Here is a 22,286-nt window from a genome sequence, read left to right on the forward strand (position 1 = left end):
TCATATTGTCCTAAACTATTTTGTATCATCTACAAACACTTCTATGCTGCTATTTGCTTTTCTCAGGTGATTTTTGTGAGAATGGGACAGGCACACAAGTCCACAGATGCTGGTGGGACTGCCCTGGAAATGTTCCTTTAAAAAAACCCAAGAAAACCCCCATGACAATTTGTTCCTATCCTTTCTTTCCGACTGTAAGAGCTTTATCTATTTAACAATCTTTTAGGAAGGATGTTCTCAAAATCACTTCGGAAACACAAGCATGCTTCTTTAACAGCACCACCATAATCTTGCTCTCACTGACTATTTCCAAGGAGCTCAGTGGATTTATGATGTAAGATTTACTCCCTACAGAAGTTCTAGGCTTTCTTATATGTTTCCTATGTCGGTGTTCCTACATCAGCATTACACATCTATAGGTGTTTGAACCTTTTCTAATTTTCTTTTCAATACTGAGTTCACATTTACCTTTTAAGGGGAGGGTTGAGCAGTTTAAGCAGTTCTTTTACAATTCTGGGGAAATACCTTAGGGTTCTACTGATTCATTGCTACCTATTTTACTGTTCTGTCCTAAGTAGTCCCCTACTGCATTTGAGCTGCTCCTATCTGCTGTCATTAGGAAAGCCTATGCAGTGGGAATGTCCCTGAGTTATTCTTTGTGGTCACCAAGCCCACCTAGCTTTCCTCTTTCTGGAAACCCCATTGGCCCTATTGATTCCCTGATTGCCCACAGCAAATTTGAGAGATATTTCACTACATCTTTTGGATTTTTTTAGCAAATTGTCTTCAAAATGTTTTTCAGACTTGACTCCTTATGATCTTACCTTTTGCTTAGCAGAACACAATCCACACTTACTTCCTGGAGATTTGTCTTTGATGTTGTTAATATCAATAAAATATTTTTTGTTTTGTTTTGTAGAAAAAAACAATATTCCGATAATAGTGGATTAGATTAAGTGAAGCTGTGACCTATATTAGGCACATATCTGATTATTATGGTGAAGGTGTAGTTTGCCTATTTCTGCTCATGGTTGGTAGTTTTGGTAACAAGAAAGAGAGTACTTTCCATTAGTTTGGGATGGCCCAAGGTGGGCAGCAGAGGTATTTGTTCTTTGGTACCCATCTTTTTCATGGCATTTTTAGAATGCTCTCTGCTTCATTAAAAAAAGAAGAAACACCTTCCATTTTAAATTAATTGAGTTAATACTGTTTTCACGAGAGAGGAGATTCCTCAGAGGAAGGTCAATAACATAATTAGCAAAATATAATTAAGACGGGGGTGCTGAAGAACAAGAATCAAGCCACTGGCCAAATGCTTCCCTTAGTACAGCTGGTAGGCTGGTTCTGTCCTTCTGTCCTCTGGCTAAGGCTTGTGAAAAAGACAGAATTTAACAAGAAAAAGAAAGTTCTTGGGTCTGAATATCTGGCACTTGAAAGTCAGCATGTACTACGATTTGCTTTTCTAAGCAGTCAATTTTTTTGAGCTTTGCATCATGAGCAAGAAAAAAGGCATAGTTTATGTTCTTCATTTCAAAAGTTATTTTTACATCACATACTAATTTGTAATATTCCATTTGCCCTTTCACGTATATTTGCAGATATGAGCCCAACTGAAGCCTGAAACAAGGCCATTAGTATGGCCTACCAATGCATCCATACTCTCAATTACTTTATCTTAATGAATACTCTGATCTCTGGGACATTTAATAGAAATAAAAACTAATTTTAAATAATATTTGAAAGTTTTGTTTGGGACAGTTCATAAAGAGAAGAATCAAGAATTATCCAGTAAATTACTGGCAATGAGTTATTGTTCTTGCTCTGTTGATAACCAAGGGAACAGAAGAATTGCTGTAGTTTAGCAGACATCTACTGTGATGAGTCTGTTACCAGTGATCAATTCCTTATGTTTCAAAGGCATCTTATGTAGTAACCCACACAAAGGAACAGTTTTAAATCTCTGGAAACTACTGCCTGATTTAGAGCCTGAAACATGGCAGTGAAAGTCCCAAGTGTTTCAACTCATCTTTTCTTAAAATGACTCCTGTGAATACCTGAAATGCCAAGACCTGGTTCTACCTGCACACGGTGGGTTTGGTTCTGTTCTTAGTTTTTAAAGAAGAGTTAATGGGTTTTCATGTATTTACTTGGCATCTTCAGAAAAAAGTGCATCTTTATTTATCTCTTTGACAGGTCCTGGAAAGGCAGGAGTTTCCCCACACAGCTTTATGGGGGCAAAGTAATCACAGCATTAACAGAGGAAATGAAATCTTTCTTACCTCCTCATTTTTGTTTTGCAAACTCCAGATGTTTTTCCATCAGAGCACAAGATGCAGCTAGCTTCTCACTGCTCCTAACTGGATTAAGACTAATTTTACATACAGGAAAGCAATTTTCCAATTGCTAAGCACTATTATCTTTCAGCAGGTTTGTTTTTATTAACAAGGGGAAATCTATGTGTATTTTTAATTGTTTGTAACCCTTTTTCTTTGTATGATCCAATTCTCACCTGGGTATATAATTCCAGAAAGACTGTAAACTCTAGTAATTCAGTCACCCTGAGTGCATCTTTAGGTGTTTAAATGCTCTAAATATGCTTTCCTAAAGCTCATTGATTAACATAAGGCTCCAGATTTTATTTAGTGGCCAGTGATTGTTTCTATAAATATGTTTTTGACCATGGCTTTAATTCTTTTGGAAACCTTACTTAGGCATGGATGAGTGATGGACCATTACAAGTCATTCACTGTGGCGAAGGTTAATCAGACAAATCCTCTCATTAACCTGAATCTGATTCTCTTCTTTATTATTGAAAGACAATTTACATTTTCACAGTGAGGTTAAGGAATAAGTTTTTATGCTATAATATATATCCATTTATTGAGCATGTGTGCAGTTTACATGAGAGTTATTAGAATAAGGAATAAGGAATATATTTTGCAAAAGCATTTTGTAATGCTATTCAATCAGAAACAAACCCACAGTACGCTTAAATGAATAGAAGACTGTTCTTTTCCAGTGTACAAGTGCATAAAAATGACCTTGATAGCTCTTTTCTTTTTTTTTCTATTTCTATGTTCCTGTCTTTTTTTTCCATTCTGCCAATACCTTTTTCATTGTTTTGTATTGATGTTTCATTTTCATTGGGCTGCCTACTTGCTTAAATACATGACTTTCCACTCCCCTCTGTGGTGATCTCTATATTACCTTGTCTAGCCTTTTCCCAGACTTGCATGTAGCCCTAGTAACCTTATAAGTGGCACAATGTTGTCTCCAAATAGTATGTTCACATTTTTGAAAGAGATCTAAACATGGTGAGCTTTATTTCTCAGACTAATGGGTAAACCCCTATTTATTTATCTTATTTGGCAAACATGCTATGCCAGTATGCCATGAGGAGTGGTATGTAGATTGCAGGGCAACTCATTCCTTCTGTCATTCAAAAATGACTTACTTATTTATACAATTTTTAATTATGCATGGCAGTGTGCTAAATGTATGCCTCCATCTACATGTGGGAGAGGGAAAGAGACTGAATCCTCTTTTTTTGCAGTCACTGGACTTTCCCTTAAGATTCTCATTGCGAAATATGGAAGCAGCAGGATTTCCTAGCACATCCTACACACTTATAGGGATGTAAAACTGCAATTTAAACACTTAAAATCTTGTTTCTCTTGCTAGCTGACCCTGCCAGAATCATAAGTCTCTAGGCATCTACATTTCTGCCAGAAAAATCCTTAATTTTTTGAATGATATGTTGGGAACTTGACTGACATCATCTCATTGCTGAGAGTAACTAGGTGTTCTCATATATCCACTAAACATAGTAATTTCTTCTGTTAGATCAGTGCTTTGATTTCTTCTCCAATCAATATTTTATATCAAAAAACTGAATAATTTTGAGAGCGGAAACTGTAATGACATAGTCTTACATGCTTTCTCCAAGTGACTCGATTAGAGTCATTCTCTGGCTTGCTAGCTCAACAGACGTGCAATCATTTAAGTAAAAATTACCCTGAAGAAACTGGAGAATGACATACAGATATATGTTGCTGGCCACAACAAGATTTAAGTTAAAACTGCCTTAGCAGATGTGAGTGGGCAGGGCTCCCACAGACCTGGATGGTTGTCCTCATTGCTCCTAGAAAGCAAGGAAACCAAGAAGGTTGCATCAGCAGCTTCCCGGGGCTGAGGGAGAAAAGGTGTTCCCCCTCAGCTCAGTGCCAGCTAGATGAGAGAGTTCTGTATTCCTTCTGGTGGCTTTCCCAGATCCTGTTCAGAGACACATGGATGTCCCCACATATACAACAGGGAGCATAGGCATATAACTCAGGGCTGGATGTTTCTATGTGGGAAAAGATACTGGATTCATCCCATGTAAGAGTCAGCCTGAATTATTGCTTGGAATTCTCCATTAACTTCAGAGGAGCTCTGCAAGGCCTTTGTTTCTGGCTAAGGTTCCCAAAGTTAGTGGGATGAAGCCGGCTGAAAGTGTCAGAAGTTCAGAATTGCGACACTTGATATTGCAACTTCTAAAGGCTTTTGTGGAATGACCTGGTGGGGAAATTTTTGGTTAGGTAAATGCAGTGATATTTTACGATTGACTTTTATAGCCCTGGAAGTAATTTAAAGAATTCTGTAAAATAGCTAATGCCACTACTCTAGAAGCTGGTATTAACTGCCTTTGGTCCAATAATATTGAGGGATCAAAGCCATTCCTCCTAGGTCTTGCTGTAATGAAAGATGGGGTTTTAACCATTCTTTAAAAGCAGTGAATCGTTTCAATTCTTTCTCTCCTGAAAGCTCTTTCTATCAGATGTATTTTGATAGAGTTAGAATCATGTCCCTGTTTTCTTACTAAATGTTCCTATTTATATGTTAAAAAAGCTGGCAGGTTTGCAAGTACTGAAAAAAAAAACCTCAAGGGGACAGCATTTTTTAAATGGAATGGGATTCAAAGTGAGAATTCATGAATATGCCTTTGGCTGGCTATGACTGCAATTCTTAGAGAGATCTGTGACACTCTCATTCAGCAGAGTCCAGCTGGGAACTGGCATGTTGTGTCTGTGTAGCCCTTTGCTCTCCGCATCCGTAGAGAAGGAGGTCAGTCCCAAGCCCCGTGGAGGGGGAGGACGTGGGAGCTCTGGTGCAGTTTGGGGAGGGGCTGTGGTTATAGCTGGAGAGTAGAATCTCTGCAGGGGCTCATGAAACCTGGACCACTGTCAGTCTTTTATTTGGTTCTTGATGAAGAAACTGCGTATCGGGGAAACATTCCTGAGCTCAGTACTAACACACACATCACTAGAAATCTGTTCTGGCATTTGCTGGTTTCTTTTCTTTGAACACTGACTCTACAGAATAGAAATTACCATATTGTGCTGTGCACCCTTAATACAGAAAGCAATTATAATCATTGCCAAGTCAAAAACATCTGCCTGAGGGAAGATCTTGCTGGTCCAGACCATGAAGCCGTTGCTGTGAGGTTATTCCAGCAATAACCATTTATGGTTATTCCAGCACTATTCTGTTGTGTGGCTCAGTTCACTTCTTCTGATGGTGCTTCCATCTCACTCTTTTTCTACATTCCCATAAACTGTGGGATGAAAAAGGCCTTAGGAGCTGAGAGGATCTGGAAGAAATACTGCCAGCTGCCACAGATTAGATTAAGTGCTGTGCAAGAGCTATAGGGTGGTAGGAGAGATGGCACCAATCAAGATACTGGTCTAAATTTTTTGCCTGATTGAAAGTCACTAAAGCCTAAGGACATACACAAAGATAACTCATTATTGTACTTAATGGGCAGTTGGTTGTATTGCACCAGGTTTCCTTTATTTTACAGAATAATTGGACAAAGCAGTCTTGCCATACCAACAGGCGTCATCTAAAGGCCAGGAAATATTTCTGCATATAGAGATGGAGGGACCACAGCTGCTTGATTCAGAGAGCGAATTTAAAAAGTAAATGTATGAATAGAGTCAATATGGAATGGAAGATGCACAAAAAAAATTGTTTAGAAAATCAAGGTCTCCTATTTATTCTTGAGCATAATGCCGAAACAAGGTAATTTGAAATGGAAGTGAAAAGCAGCATATCCTGAGTGGTATATTATTAATTTATGGTATTGATTGGCTCATCAAAATGAAGGATTTAGTAAAAATAAAAGCAAGGAGAAATCTCTGTATGGATAATAAGAAGATCTAAAACCTGTCAGGCAGCACTGGATGACACAAGCCACGGGAACAAAAGGCAGGGCCTTAATTAATCGGCAGTAGATTTCATGTCCCTTCATTTTGGCAGCAATCTGAACAGGAGTTTCAGATGGCCAGATCATTTCTCTGGTCACGTGTTGCCATGCTGTACAGTCAAGCTTAGGCACAATTTTGCTAAAATGCTCATGAAGGCTTTTGTGTATCCACATTTCCAGCTAAAATACATTTAACATGACTTCAATTGCATGTGCCATGGACAGCCTGGTGTCACCACAGTTGCTTTTCACAGCCTAAGCAGCATTAAGGAATGTGAATTTGACAAGAAACAGCTGAAGAGGAGTACACTCATTCCTAAGGTAACTCCACTGACCTTGCTCGAGCTGATCCAAAGTTCAAGCTTAGCCTTGACCTGTTTTCCGGTAGTTCACAAGTTGTGTGCCTGGAGAACTGCTTCTACTTCTGCTCTTCTATCCATCTTTGTTCAAGGTGATAACAAAAGAAGTAAAAAAGGTTCAGGGAATGGTGACAAACATACTTGGAGCACAGGAAAACTCTCATATGAAGGGAGGTTAATAAGGTTGGAGTGGTTTCTCTTAGAGATAAGACAAATCAAAAGGAAGCCCACAAAAAGAAATCTAGAAGGACTCATCCATGTACCCCTTGTGACGTACTAAAAGCCCTTTAGAGGTCTACAACCATGGAATTGAATTAAACTGCTGCTACCTGCTGCTCCCTGCAAGCTGGATGAAAGTTGGGCTCTCTGCCTCGTGTCTTTTGGGCTATAAAAGTTAAAAATCATCCATATAGGGAAGTAGCAGCTCTTGTCCCTGTTTCCCACACAACAGAAAATAGGGAGAGCCACAGAAAATCTGGGAGTATTCCAAGTCAAAGGAAAGGAAGATACCTTTCAACGTGGTATATCCATATCAAATATCCATGGAACCAGGCAATTAATAGTGTTTGAACTTATTGTGGTTTGTAACAAGACTTCTCTGGTTTATAAGAGCTGCTGGTGAAGCTGAGTGCAGCTCTGCAGCCTAGGGGATGCTGCATCTCCATGGGTGGAAAGGGGACACACAAAGACTGGCAGCGAGCACGCTTCCCAGGAAAAGGCAAGGCTCAGGTGTCTGAGGCTTCAGCCACCCTGGGGAGTCAGCTGCCCGAGTCCAGCCATCATATGCATCATCTGAGCCAAGAGAGTCAGCCCAGCTTGTGAACGTAGCCTGTGGTCAGTGCGGACAGCAGCATTCACAGAGGGATGAAACTTGGTCAGAGTGAGCACAGTTTCTCATGCATTTGCAGTAGACAGGCAGCAGAAACAAGCCATCAGTTACCATGGTTAAGCTGGTGTTTACTAACTCAGGGGTGATGGTGAAATATCACAAGACCAAGTCCTAAAAACATGCCACCTCGTGCCTCTGTATTTCACAGGCAGCAACCATTGTAACCATCTCTGAGGAGTCACCAAACAAGTTCCCTAAGCAGCTGATGATAGTGCTGTACTTTCTCAGCAAACTCAATTTCATGGCAGTGTACTTTATTTGATGAGTATTTCTTTTTTGCTGCAGGGCTTCAGCAGCAGTGTGGATGGAGACTGCCATGCCCTTGCTTCCTACCATGTGGTTCACTCACAGCACACCTGGGTTTGTATCCCAGCAAGCCCCAGAAATTGTATAAATCCATCTTTTGTGCCTGGGCTGGGTACTCTGGCATGTTCCTCAGTGCCCAACAAAGACCTACAGACTTGGCTGTCATTTGGGAAGTGGGAGGGATCAAGGCAGTTCCTTGATCCTTGGATTGTGGGACCAAGCCCCAGAGATGACAGAGGATCCCTGCTCCCAAGCCTGGTGAGAGATCTGAGTCTCTGGGGCTCTTCTTTCTAACTTCTCCTTCTTCCTTAGAGAGTCTTTCAATTCCAGTTTATTCTTCACTTAATATGAAGGGATTTACACTGATCACTCTTGTTAATAGCTGTTAATGGGAATTTTATTCTTGAATCTCCTGTGTTTGGAAGTATAATTTTGTTTTCAGAGCAAATTTAAATTTGTAAGTATTCATGGGAAGAAAAAGTTATCAGACCACCCTCTGCACTTCCTAGCTGATGTTATACAGCCTTCTCTGATTAGCTTTTAAAATCTATTTTTAGCTTAAATATGTAGCATAGAGCCCTAGACACAAAGCTTGATGGTGCTTATCACTTCAAATACGCTATCAACAACCTCCTCCCAAAAGGAACAGATTGTAGGTGTGTAAGGGACTCCCTTTTTTCCTCCTGCAAAGTCTTCACGTTTGATATCAAAAAGCTTGGCTGCAGCGAGTCCCCCAGCTGCTTCAGCCTGACTCCAGAGATGGCTGAGGCTGCAGGTGAGCTCCCTGCAAAAACTGGGGCAACACCAAGTTCAAAGTGAAGCAGCTGGAGCTGGATGGGATGCATTCCACAGGCACTTCTCCATTTTTAAAAATTCCCTTTGCTCTATTATATTATAATATTTCTCTTTTACTTCTCATTTTCCTGACCCAATTAATGTCTTTGCACTTGAAATGGTTTGTAGAGTTAGGATTTGAGGAGAGGTAGCAGAGTAATGTTGTAAAAGCTGGGAGATTTTATCCTGTAGCCCTCTGTGAGTGCCCCTGTTTGTGGTCCCAGAGGCCTTTGGACATGGTAACTTTACTTAGGGGAGTTTATCTAAGGAATTGAGGTTGTCATACAGATCTTACTTTGTGGGGATGGTTGGGTGGATTTGGGATGCTTGTGTGAAATTGAGTGTATACACGTGGGTTAAAATAACAGTAGAATAACAGAATATGTAAAGTAATAGCCTTTCAGATGCCCAGGCAAAAGTAACAGATTTGTGTGTCCTAAAGCACATAGGAAGATCTTTCTGGTGACTAGGTGTAGGAATGTTTACTTATGCCCCAAATATCACATTGCCTTTTGCTTTTTTTTTTTTTTTTTTTTTTTTTTTTTTTTTGTTTTTCTTTTAATGCATGTGAAAATTATTTGAGAAGTCAGCTCTAAAAATAATAGTGTTGTGCAACAACTGCAGTATTTTTTCAGGTGAGCTTTGAAATCTAGTGTTTGTGTATATAGTTAAGAACACATAAGTTCTTCCATCCCAGACTCTCACATCTGTTGAGCTGATGTCTTGTGTATTTGCTCTTTTCTAGGATAAAATTACTTGCTTTTAGGTTGAGCAAAAGTTTCTCAAGGACCTTAAGTAGGAAAATGGTAGGAAATATGGCATATTCATAATTTTTTCTTGCGACATTTTCCCTATTTGAGAGGTTCCTAAGCTACTCTTCAGAATATGGATGCAAAGGTTAAGTTATAAAGGTATCTGGCAAATTATTTTTACAACAGATTTAGAAAACTGCCCTGCATTGCTCAAGTGAGGAGGGATAGGTATTTACCATTTCTGCCATAACAGCCAATCTCTAGAAATGGGTCTGGCCATTTCATCTTCCTTATTCTGATAGAAGAAGGAAGACAAACGTAACAATCTGTATTTCATTAACATTAAAAGTTGATTGGGTTTTCATGGTAATAGGCTTTTAATGATTTTGCATGGGAGAATGTTTAATGAAAGAGGAAACAGCTGTTAAGTTCAAACATAGGAAAAATAATTTAATATAAGTCATGTAGCATGGCAGCATATTGAAATTTTTATTGTAACTTGTGTTTCCTCAGTTGTGAAGTGCCCTCATCTTCATCCCATTCCATATACAGTTTAGTACTCAGCTGAAAGACTCTTGTTAGTAACTTCTTGTTAGTACTCTTGTTAGTTGATTTTTAAAACTTTCACTAACAGCATTCTTTTGCAGCCCATTTTCAAATTTTAGGAATAGATCCTTTATTAGATCACATCATATGAGTCTCTGTTCCAGAGGGCAAAAATAAGAAGCATAAATGACTTTATTTTTGCCTCAGTGGATGCTTGTACAGGCTGCTCTGAGGCATCAGCTGATGGGTGTGGATGCTGTGGTGGGCAGGTGGCAGTGTCTGCTCCCTCTGAGCAGCACCCATGGAGATGGGGAGGGATTTCTCACACAGCCCTGCAGCACCAGCAACAGTGCCCCGCTGTCCTGAGCTCTGCTTCACTGGGGGACACACTGATGGATGACAGCACGTTTTCCTCTGATATAGAGACATTTCTGAACCTTACTAAAGCTGCCTTTTGCTTCAGCCAAGGGACAACTAAATTCACTTAAAAGGAAGCACCTAAAATCAGAAGTGCCATAGATAAATGAATGCAGAAAAAAAAAATTCAGTTGCTGCCTTGCTCTTGTTCACCCTATCTTTTGAAATTGTGGTGAAACTCCACACTGCACTTTCAGGTGAAGAGCAGAGCTGTCTGTGACTTACAGGCTTTACTTTACATAAGGAGGGATTGCTCTCCTAATCCATCATCCAGGTGAACTGCATTGCATTTAGCCAGTAAAAGGTGGATACTGGAGGAAATAGCCCATTAAATTACCATTACCTAGGCCTAGAGAGATATTCCTGAAGAAACAGATCACAAAGGTGTGAAAGAGTAACCAAGTCTCTCCTCAGCTCCTAGTTTTTTGGGATTGGAAACAGACAGCAGTAGTGCCTGTGTCTGGGTGAGTCATGCGGCTTAGAGCAAGGACTTTTAAAATCTTCTTATCCATTACAGAGAGACACGTGTGCTACACCTGCTGTGTGTTACATGCAAGCTGTAAATCAGGTGCTGTAGAGGACTTTTCCACAACCTTTGCGAAGCAATGCAAACCAGTGCTTCATTTCATGCAGTATCTGTACATCTTTTATTTGTCAGCTAAACTCTCATTCACAAGAGGAAGCTAAAGATCAGAAAGTATTGCATACATTTGTAAATGGTGTAAATAACCAAGTGTTTTTTTTTTTCAAATTACAAGATTCCTTGTGAATTGTCCTTTTCCCTAATTTAAAATCCTGGAAATTTGTTCAGTTAAATTTGGTACGTTCTTAAAATCCAGATCCAAAAACGCTCAGATGTCTTAGCTGAAAATTCCTCTAACAATTAAGTTGACAATGATGAATCTTAACATCCAGCTAGCATCTATGTAGCTTTTTTTACTAATCAATTCAAAAGTGATGGAACTTTACCACCCTTCTACAAGTTACACTACACATACAAGACAGGTTTTCATCAAGCCTTCCAGCAAGAATAAAACACACTTCTTGACAGCTACAGAGCACTCAAAATCAGCCTTAAAGTGAAATGGAAACAGTAATAAAATCGACTTTTTTGACAACTAAAATTTTTAGTCCTAGCCAGGATCTGGCTGCAAATGGTCTCAAAACATATATCAGTGTCACTAAGTGGACAGGGTCCCATAAAACTTGATTTTTCAAAAATTTCCATCAAATTGCATGACAAAACTAGGAAAAGTTAGGTCTCAGCTCTTATCTGCTCTATGTTGCGGACTTAGATGTGTCTTAGCAGCAATGTTTATAAAATGATGTTAATATTCACACTGTGAGATCTTTGGGATAGCACGGCTTTTTCCACATTGACACACTTTCTGAGGAGTCAATCACTTTCACCTTTTTTTTGTCTCTTAAACCTATCATTCTAAATTGAAGCTGTTAAGAAAAATATTCTTTTTCTTATGAACACACACAAATGCTTACAGAAAGGCTCCTGACTAAAGTGAGGTGTTTCTGGGCCAAGCTAGGAGGAAGAGTGAGGAGAGCAGGAGGGAACATTTCTCTTCTTTCCTTCACTGTGGGGGAGTATCCCAGGCCCCTCCCTGGGATTCTGAAATCTTTGACTGAAGTCATGCTTCCCTGGTTTCAAACTTGGCAGGAGCGTGCCCAGATGCTGGATGGTAGCTGGGATGGAATTAACTGGGAAGGACTCACTGAGTTACTTCTAATGAAATAATTTTGTACCATAATTTTAGATAATTAGACATTGGCACAGAACCTCAGTCTGCTTTCCCCAAAGCCCTGGTGGAAAAGCTTTACTCTAGCCTTTTCCAGACTTTTAAATATATTTGTGGAAAGCTTCCCAAGGTCTTGGGTTTTCCTTTGGTAGCAAAATATGTAAGTTTGGACTCTTAGAAACTATCTGGGGAGGAAAAATATTTCCTATTCAGCTCTTGTAACAAAACAAAACAAAAAAGAATAAAAGAACTTTTTCTTTTTTGCTTAATTATAAAGGTTGCTAAGAGATAGATACTTCATTCCTTAAAATTGCTTTTTCATGGTACAGTACAAATGTTAGCAGACAAAGCAAGTGATCTTGCTGTATTGTAAGGTGTTGCAGAAAACAGGCCAATAAATAGATTGAAAAGAAAAAATGGTGGGAAATGCTTGCTATCAAATTAATTAGATATTTAAATAGGAGGAGCTGATTTCTGTAAAAGCAAGAGGATTTCTGTAAAACCAAGAGTGCCTTTTAATCTTTCATAGTGGTTCAGAGATTCAGTCCTTGAGTGAAGAAGTCCTAGAGGACAGCTCTAATGTGTTGGCAAGCAAAAATCATGGACCAGTGAATAAGAAGGCAGTATCTGCTCTATAAATACATAGAGACAGCTTCACCTCTATAATGTATTCATCATGAAGCATTAAAAGCACTTTGGCCCCATGTCTTGAGGAACATTAAAGTGTTACTGTTACTGCAGTGCATTGCCTCTCCTGCTTAATGTTACGGCACACTCAGGGTATCTTTTGGGCTTGTAACGGTGGTATGTTGCAGGGTATTTCTTTCTATTTAAATAATCATGGCCCTAATTTTCAGAGAGTGACAATATGTCTGGCTGAAATGGAATCAATGGTACCAAACTCCTTTATGCTACCTAAGGAGCTGGTCACGTGTGCTTAAAAATAACCTAATGAGGGAAGGACCGGTCTGTCACTGAGAGGTTTGGTGACCTACTTCTGCAGCTCTCATGCTCTTCTGGGAAAGCTCTGCTGGGCTTCTGGTTTTTCATCTCCTTGGTCTCCCCCAAATCACTCACAAAAGCAAATTCCATGAGAGAGAGAGGGAGAGAGAGAGAGAGAGAGTGGCTTCTTCATATATGAATAATACACAGCCCTATAAATGATTAATAAAAGCTAGCAGTGACTTTGAATGATGGTGTAGTAATTCACACTAAGCTGTTTAGATGGTTCCCAGCCTTCATCCTGGCAGTGCACGAGGCACCTGGGATGAATGATTATCCTGTCATGCAGACTGTTGTTTCCAGTTGCTTAAATTGAGCTCTGCACATATTGGACAGCATCATGCAGCTGATTATGGCCCACCACATGGATAGTCATAGTCAGAGTTATTAACTTTTTAAATTGCTCAAAGATGCATCTGTGGGAATGGTGTCAGCCACAGACTGAGAGCTTCATGCTTTGACATGCTGGAACTTAGAGCTGGACCAAACAAACATCTAAACTTGATCATATTTAATTTAATCACATGTGCAGATAGTCTGGTGAATCCTGTGGAGTGCCTAGTACAGAGCAAAGTCCTGTTGCTCCTCTGGTGGTGGATATGTTCATGTTATCATTGTCCAGCTGTTCATTCGATGGAAAGTCATTGCACTCTCTGCTGTGCCTCCCTGAGCTCTCTATGGTGTTACATTTGTGTGAGATCTATCCCTAAAAAGGGAATTACAATTTTTAAAAAGCCTTGCAAAAATGAGACTGTATTTAAAACCAACAAATAAAAAACCCCAAAAATTAGAACCTGGGCATTAACTGAGTAGCTGGGAGCTGAGTAAGAGAGGCTCTCCATGGGAGATAGAAGAGGAGCAGAAACCCAACCCTGTCTGGTCACCTGCAGACAACTCAGCCACTTCTCACTTACATCCACCACATCCCAATGTCAATCAAAATGGATCAGAAAGATGACACGTGAGAAGTGCCAATTTTTCTCTGTTAATTACAAATGGATCCTGAGGTGGCTTGCTCAAGTATAGATGTCCACCCTCCAGAGCCCTAAAACTCGAGGAGGTGAGGTTTACCTTTTAAATGCCTGTATTCCCTGTTCTCTGCAGTGTTTTGTTAGGCTGCCAGTACACAGAAGAGTAAAAGGCCACAGCATAACTAACAACCTGTTGATCAAATAAATGTGCTAAAATGCTGTAGTGGAGAAGTGGCTGCTGATGTGGAGCTTGCAGGGGTGTAAAATCTCCACAGACACCTTGTCTCTGACTATGGCCTGCAAAGGGGAGGTGGAAAACCTGGTTGGCTTATCTCAGATAGAAGGAAAAACACCAAAGTATTTAGATCCACAAGTGAGGCTTCCCTCCTCTTCAGGGGAAAAAACAGGGCCCCAGAAGGAGTTTGGTGCCTTTGTGCTGGTTTCTGATTGAAGCAAACCTTTGAGGGGAAACAATGCTAATAGAGTCATCGCTTTGGCACATGAGCCCTGCTAGAAAGGAAGCCTGTTAATCCCCTCTATAGCCTCTCTATTTATACCCTTAGGCTGCACATAAACTGGCCAAGTACAGGAACAAAAGCTGACTAGAAAAATCACTCCTGTGATTGTTGCTCTCATGAGCTATTATCCCCTTTATTAAGGACCAGGCTCAGAACAACCTCTCTTAAGGACAATGTTTGTGAAGAAATGTGATTATTATGCTGATTTAGGTGAAACTTGGCCCTCCAGCAGCCTCTCCCTCTGCCCTCCCTGCCCATTTTCCTTATTGTGCTCTTAAGTGGCGGTGCCATTGTCAGGCTGGAGGAATGCCCGGTCCCCAGCCCTGCCCCTTGCCTCTTCGGGAGATCGGTACCGACCTACGAGGTAAGTCTGTGTTCCCAGCCATTACCTAAAGACATTTGGTTATAGAAGTTTTGCAGTAAAAAGAGAAAAAAAAAAAAGGATTACGAATTTGTGCGTCATTTTAGAGGTGGGATCTTCCAGAGAAGGACGAGGTGTGGAACTGTTCACCAGACTACTGGTGTCCTTTCTGATATTCTTTTACTTACGATAATTTAGAAATCAGTGTTTGAGATATTTAGTTTGTTTCTTCAGTATATCTGAAGCTCATTAATATTTGGGATTATCCTCTCTGATGTTTTTACTTAATAAAAATCCTCCCCAATTTTTCTGTCACATGTTTCACTGTGACTGAATGGAGATGCATCTTCTCAACCTGGAAGGCAATAGAGCCCAGGTTTGTTTGTCAGTCAAATTACAAGAGTAAAAAGATGGCTCTTCTGATCTTTCAGCAAAGAACATGTCCAGAGGCTTTTGAAGAAACTCATCTTTCATTGAAATGCCCTTGACTGAGAAGATACTTTGAAAATATAGAGTGCAAACAACTCCTCCAGTGGTTTTGTTGGAGGAAAGGGAGCAGGAGGGATTCATCATACTTGGCTATACCGAGCATGGAATGTCCTCTTTGGAAAACTGTTTGCATCAAGAATAGCTGTGTTACAGCTTATATTCCTGCAATGAAAATTGTTAAAAAGATCAGGTTAGACTTACCTGTGAGAATTTTACAAATTTTGACTAAATGTAGCATTTCCATTAATGTATTGCCAGTATGATTGAGAATAATTCATTAGGTTAACACAGACTTAAGGGGCCTATGAAGTGAATAATGGAGATTCTTGAAGTAAAGTAGTAAATATCTTTTTCAGACTATGTGCTTACAGTTTGCTAGCCCTTCCAGTCTTGGGCAATCAAAAATTTTATCTACAGGATACCCTGACTTTTGAAGTCACAATCCTATTTAAGGTCAGACAACAGGAATAAATGAAATCAATGTAAAGAACCATACATTATTCTGTCGGATTGTTTGTAGTCCATAAGCTATTTGTGAAATGAAATTAAGTTACTCTAATAATGGTTTAATTATAGGTAAGCCAGATGAGACTGTTGGTATTTAAAGACAAGGCATGTGTATATTTGAAGACATGAAATTCCTGTCACACTGGAAAGATAAAGAAAAAAAAAAGGATGAAAAGATAGAGTGGTGTTTAGGCTTATGTCTGAGGCTGACTGGAGCCAGATGTTGGATTTAGATGTGGTGGTGGCTGGATTCTTATGAGCTTTCTGCTGCTGAGGGTGCACCAGAGTGGGGCAGAGAAGAAGTTCCCTCATGCTGTTGTGACCATAAGCTGCAAAGCACAAGTATAGTCAGTCCTCCTTTTTTTGAAGACCAAGTAAAAGCCAGAAGCAACAAGAGAAATCAAAGGTTTGCGAAATTTTGCACAAATGTGACTCATTATGGGATATGTAAGTGGTCAAGTTGGGTGTTTCTAATTTTTTCAAAAGCCAGACAAATAAGAGGATGTTTATTAGGTCATATGTACAAATCTGGCATTTCTGCAGCTGGAGGGAAGGAAAACCTTTCTGGTTCAGAACTGAGGTTTGGGCACACTTATATCTTATTCCTGGGTGAAGAAGAGGGAATTGGGAGACCTTTTGGCCACCATGCTGAATACACATGGGCTTGGCTGTCTGAACCTGCAGATCATCTCTTGCACATTTAACCAGGAATAATCTTGGAAGGTGTTGCACAAAGCTCCAACCACCCATGTAGAACTTACGGTACCAAATATGAGAGAAGAACCACTGGGGATGTCCTGACTCATTATTCTAAGAATTTCTTTTTCTATTAAAATATCTATTTAAATATTTCATAAGTTTTTATTTTCATGAGAATTCAACTTTAATTGAAGAGGGATATCTGAAAAATGAAGTGGTATTCCTGAGCCAGATGTTTGCCAGCCTTATTAGCGGCTTTTTGAGAAGCCAGTCATGAGAACAGGGCTTGCTCTGTCACAGGTCCTTCAGTATTCTCCTGGCCAAGCCTTGGTAGATGTTCATCTTCCTCAGAGGGCTTGAATTTGGTCTCCTTGCACTTTCCTTCTGGCCTCACTGATGCATTTTGAAGATGCATATTCACAAGTTAAGACGTCACACATTGCTTTCTCCTGCTCTAGCACAAACAGGATTTAATATTTTTTTACTTAACAGTGTAAGTTGTTTAACCTAAGACCTGTTAATCTAAAACCTGTTAAATTTCATACTGATAAATTGAGCACTTTCTTAATGTATGCTCACATTCATTGAACATTCATACATTCACAGTCACATTTATAATCTATTATATATATGCAGTATAGATGTAATGCATTGGCTTTGTAAACAACAACAAAAAAAAGACAAGAATAAAAAAAGCATTTTCAAGCCAAGTAACTATTCTGTGAAATAATGGAACTCTGAGAGCTGCAGTTCATTCCATGGGCTCAGTTGATCTAATATATCATAAACCCTGACAGGGCTTGATCCCCCAGCTTTTGACTCTGTGTTCCTTCAGCTCTTGCTCTGGTTCTGGTGGTGTTTGGATCTGTAATGAACCAGGTTGACTCACTTATCCAGAATAAAATTGAAGAGATGAAAATGGGGGGATTTTGACTCGGGTTAATGAGCTCAATCATCTTCACAAAGGGCCGGAGGAATGCCCGTAGTGAAGGTTGATGGAGAGGGAGAATGATGACTCTTAAGTAGTAGAGATCTGTTAGATCCCCTTAGCTGCCTCTTCCACCTCCCCAGCCAGGACACCAGGATCTTTAAGACTTTAAGGCACTCCAAGTGGGTCTTGCTGTCCTACCCTGCTCTGCAGTGACATGGTGCCCTGCTCTTTATGTCCACCAGCAGTTGTGTCCACTGGCCCTGTGATGAGCTGGTAGAAGAATATTCAGTATTTGTATGATTTTAGTTAGGTCTCTCCCAGTTTTGCATCTTGAGCTGATTCTTCAGGATGTCAAGTAAACACAAGTGATAGTTGAAAAATGTGCAGAAAAGCATGGGGACACAGGATGTGATTGAGCTCTAACAGGGGTGGTTTAGATTACTTGAAGCTGTAGGCTTTACTGCTACAACAACCTGTTTTCTGCATTTTTGTTTCCCCTTTGCTTGGGTGGATTTGAGAGGCACAGTTATATTTTCTGAAATGGACTGATTTTTTTATCTGCACAAAGCCATTTGTATACAATGGACCTAACTGATGTCTGGGTTGCAAAACTCTCTTTGTACCTGAGAGCAGGCTACAAGAAGGAGAATCTATCTCAAGAACAAAGGTACATTAATAATTTTAATAAGATCATACACAGACATGACAACTAAAACCCAAATCACCAACTCATGTTTGCTCATCAAAAATATCTGCAGCTGGTCTAAAGAATTTGATGAGGTACAGAAATCAGCAAATAATTTGTCATAGACTCTGACAAGACTAAATGAGATTGCAAGAAATAGATGGACCTGTATTTCCAGACTGATCCATGTGTCAAGTACAGTGTTATGGAAAAGTTCCAGCTCTGTTCCCATACGTACCATAGATCATACTTTCACTGCCTGCTACTTTGGGCACACCTCTTGTAGTCAGGTCTCTGGACTGGACTGGGTTTGTGGTGTGGGTGTGAACTATGCACACCTTCTGTGTGCCTGGGACTGCTAAAGGCCATTGGAGAAGTAGAGCAGACATTGTCTGTGATTTAGCAGTAAAACCTGTTTTCATTACTAGGTCTCAGGTACTGAAGACAGCCCAAATCCTCCAGTACTAGAGCTTTCAATGAGACATTGTTTGTTCTGCTGCACTGTCAATAAGATGTCATTACTTCAACTGCAAGATAAGAAAGAATTTGTTAATAGCTCCTCTTGGGGGATGGCGACATTTTTTTTTCCCCTCATAGATCACTGGGGAAAAAATACAGGAGCAGGCTGACAAGGAAAGAAAATCAGTTTAGCACTTTTTAATTTTCTTTTGTTTTTCCATTTGAACAAAAAAATCTATGCTTCTCAGTAAAAGCTGTAAGCTATGAAAAACACAAAATCACCCTTTTTCTTTTATTTGTAGTCATGTGCAAAACCAGTGATATAATGTTAAATGTTCATGTGCCTATACCTTTTCAAGAGATAAAAAGAAATACTTAAGCGTATTTTAAAAAGAAAGCTGCTGTGAGCAGTAACAGGTCTATAACCTATCATTAATCTGGAGGTACAGTAGTCCAGGGAAGACAGATCAGTTTTTGCCTTTCCCAGGTCCAAGTAAGTAGTTATTAATTAACAGCAGATATGGCAAGAAGTGTTCAGTCCTTGCTTTGGCATAGCTGTCAGTGCTGTAACCCAGGGGCTGCACAGCTGGGCAGGGACTGCATGGCTGGGCAGGGACTGCATGGCTGGGCATGGGGCTGCATGGCTGGGCATGGGGCTGCATGGCTGGGCAGGGACTGCATGGCTGGGCATGGGGCTGCATGGCTGGGCATGGGGCTGCATGGCTGGGCAGGGGCTGCATGGCTGGGCATGGGGCTGCATGGCTGGGCAGGGACTGCATGGCTGGGCAGGGGCTGCATGGCTGGGCATGGGGCTTCATGGCTGGGCAGGGGGCTGCATGGCTGGGCAGGGACTGCATGGCTGGGCAGGGGCTGCATGGCTGGGCATGGGGCTGCATGGCTGGGCAGGGGGCTGCTGCTGCCCTTGCCCTGAGACCTCTGCCTCTGGCCAAGACCTCCTGCAAGTCCCCTTGTGTGGCGTCCCCTCTGTCCCAGGCTGCACGGCTGGCTCCTTCACTTTGCTGCATGAAACTCCCACATTGTCCTGGGCCTTTGGGAGTCCAGGTGACATTCTGGCAGTCTCTGATAGAACAATGACATATTTTTTGCAAAACTACATTTAGGACAATAGTAAAGGGCCCGATCCTGTGAGTTTTTAGCCATCTGTATAATCTTCTATATAGTTAAAGATATGAGCACACAGACAGCATGTCTGAACTTGGAAAATTCATTTGGCTTCAGGTGAAGGCTGAGCTCAAAGCACAATAGCTCCACCTGAATAGGGATATTCAGAGGACACAGAGCAGGTGCCAAGACCAGACCTGCTTGTTTGCAGCTGCGCAGGGGATTCTTAAAGGTACAAGCCTGCCCATTCATCTGTGTAACCAGCTCAGGCAGGCAGGCAGGTCCCTCTTTTTTAAACTCATTAAAATAACTGTGGGATGAGGAGCCCATTTGGCTGTGCTTTGGTAGAGTTTTTGGGCCAGAGGCTGCCCTGAAACTGGGCTACCTCTCCCACCATCTCATCTCTACTTCCCACCCTGTGTGACCCCCTGTGGCCACAGCCACCCATGCCAGCACAGCCACCGTGCCAGCACGGCCATCCATGCAGCCACCCTCCCCTGCCCAGTGCACAGCTGCACAAACAGGAGCTTGGCAGCAGGCAGCCCCAGGGCAGCAGGGAGAAGGCAGAGCCCCTGCCTCCTTATGCTGGCATGGCTGCCAAAATATTTTCACAGGACAAGTAATCTTAACCCCTGGCAGCCTGAGTACTCTGAGCTCCATAAAACTCAAGAACACAACAAACCCCAAGCACCCTCAGTCCTCAGTGGAGGGGATGGGTATTGAGGGCTGAATGCCAGGCTGGGGGTGCCAGTCACAATTTCCATTGGCTTTCCTGGCTCCAGCAAGCGAAGATCCTGCAGTGCCCATCCAGAGAGGCTCACACGTTACTGCTCACTCGGAGCAGCCAGACCGGTTTGGAGCATGACTGCATGAATGAGCACAGTATGGCTGTAACAGGACACCGAGTGGGATCCCAGAGAATGGGAGGGTAAGGCAACAGCTGCAGGGGGCTGGGGATCACAGCACAGCTTACTTAGGCACTTGTGGCAATCATAATTTCTCAAAAAGCTGAGAAATTATATGAGAGACTTACATGGACACTATGCAAATACCTAACATCCCCTGCCCTGATATTATGTTAATGCTGTCAGAGTTGGTTGTAATTTCTCTTGTGTAGCACAATTTAAGATATGATTTTCTCCCTCACCTTGTTCTCCCCCCAACTCTCTCTTCATATGCTAGAGGTGGCTTTTTGCTGTCCTGGCCTGTGCATGCTGCACTGTGGAATGCAGAGGGATTTTCTCCTTGGTCTGTGTTGTGTACTTTTTCTTCTTTTTCTTTCTCTTCAGCATTTAGGATATTACCATAGCCCACGTATTTTTAGAGAAGAGTATATCTTGATACAATTGATACAATTCCTGACGATTAACTGTAAGGTTAATCTCAGCAATTAGCATTGTTTTTACAGGATATATCAGAGAATGCAGCAGAAATTGTAGAAAGCAATTTTAAAAGACTCTTGTTTTGAGCCACTTCCAGCTTGTAAATAAAAACCACTTTCTTCAACTTTCCTAAAAATAATTTTTTACTATTATCTGGCTATTAAAACACATTATTTTCTTACAAGGAAAATACTGCTCCAAGTTGTGTTGAGGTTATTACTAACTACATCCATATCTTCTCAGTGTTTTGCATACCTGCTGCCGATCTATGCTTCAGGTCCACAAAAATGCAAATAAAATAGAACTTGCAGCCGCCATCACTTGCTCCCCTGTATTGGAAAAGCAGCCTTATGTAACAGACTGGAAATGACAGGTAGGCATACCAGAGAAAAATCTAGACTTGGTGTGAATTGCTCATACCTTTGCTGACATCTCTGGTGATGTGCAGGCAGAGCACAATAACAGGGTTGGGTGTTCCAGGTGGGGCAGAACACAGTGTGCTTTCCTCTGGTATAGACTGACTATCCAAAATCAGTGCACTTCATCTGTTCTATGACAGAAAGAATTACATTCTAACATTACCAGAAATAAAATCCTATTCTTTGGCTATTTATATTAAGTAGAAAAATAACTAAAGGCTGTTGTTTGAACAGTTTTAAATGTGTAAGTCAATTCAAAACTCCACAATCCTCATATGGATTTGGGCTATGATGATACTTTATCTTTCTGCTTGTAGGACAATAATCCTTTTATGCTTTATTCTAAAGTTTCTGCTGTTCTTGCTCTGACAAAGCCACACTGAAGCAAGAATGGCAGGGCAATGTGGGTAGTGGCATGGGTAAGACACGTAGCCCTTAGTCAGCAGAAACCAGGTTGGAAGTCGTGGTACTTCTGCTTCTACAACTGTCATAAAGCTGCTGGAAGCAGATCCTGAGAATCTCTGTGTGAAATAAAACCAACACACTGCAGTGCAAAGAAGATACCTATTTAAAATTACCCTCTAACCTTTCTGTTCTCTACATCTTAGGAAAGGATTTCCCAGAAGCAGAGAGCAGGACCCAG

The sequence above is a fragment of the Ammospiza caudacuta genome, chromosome 5 (genome assembly GCF_027887145.1).
Source record: "Ammospiza caudacuta isolate bAmmCau1 chromosome 5, bAmmCau1.pri, whole genome shotgun sequence".
NCBI classification, from domain to species: Eukaryota; Metazoa; Chordata; class Aves; order Passeriformes; family Passerellidae; genus Ammospiza; species Ammospiza caudacuta.